Raw genomic sequence first — 390 nt, 5'->3', positions numbered from 1 at the left:
TTTTTTGTTTTTGTTTTTGTTTTTTGCCTTCCCTTCAAATAAAAATCGGGCTCTTGTGGATGTTATTGTTACTATTAGTTGTAATAGTATTACTATTATTATTACTATTACTATTATTATTATTATTACCCTTTTCTTTTTTCTGTATTTAGAACTTTTTCAAGTAATGCCTTTTTTATTTTCTTTCTGCCCTTTTAGCCTGTTTGAATGTTGCTGTTGATATTTTCTGTGTAGTGTAGCTGATTGATAAACTTCACTTTTGATTTCACATACAATAACCACCAATATAAAATACAAGTGGAAAAATATCCGCAAAAGGAAAGGAAAGGAAAGGAAGAAAAAGAAATAGTTTAAGTGAAGACTCAACGTAACTTACAATTTTCTGAAATG

The sequence above is a fragment of the Trypanosoma equiperdum genome (assembly GCF_001457755.1).
Source record: "Trypanosoma equiperdum strain OVI genome assembly, contig: ctg_1602, whole genome shotgun sequence".
Lineage (NCBI taxonomy): Eukaryota > Euglenozoa > Kinetoplastea > Trypanosomatida > Trypanosomatidae > Trypanosoma > Trypanosoma equiperdum.
Note: the sequence above shows the minus strand (reverse complement) of the source record.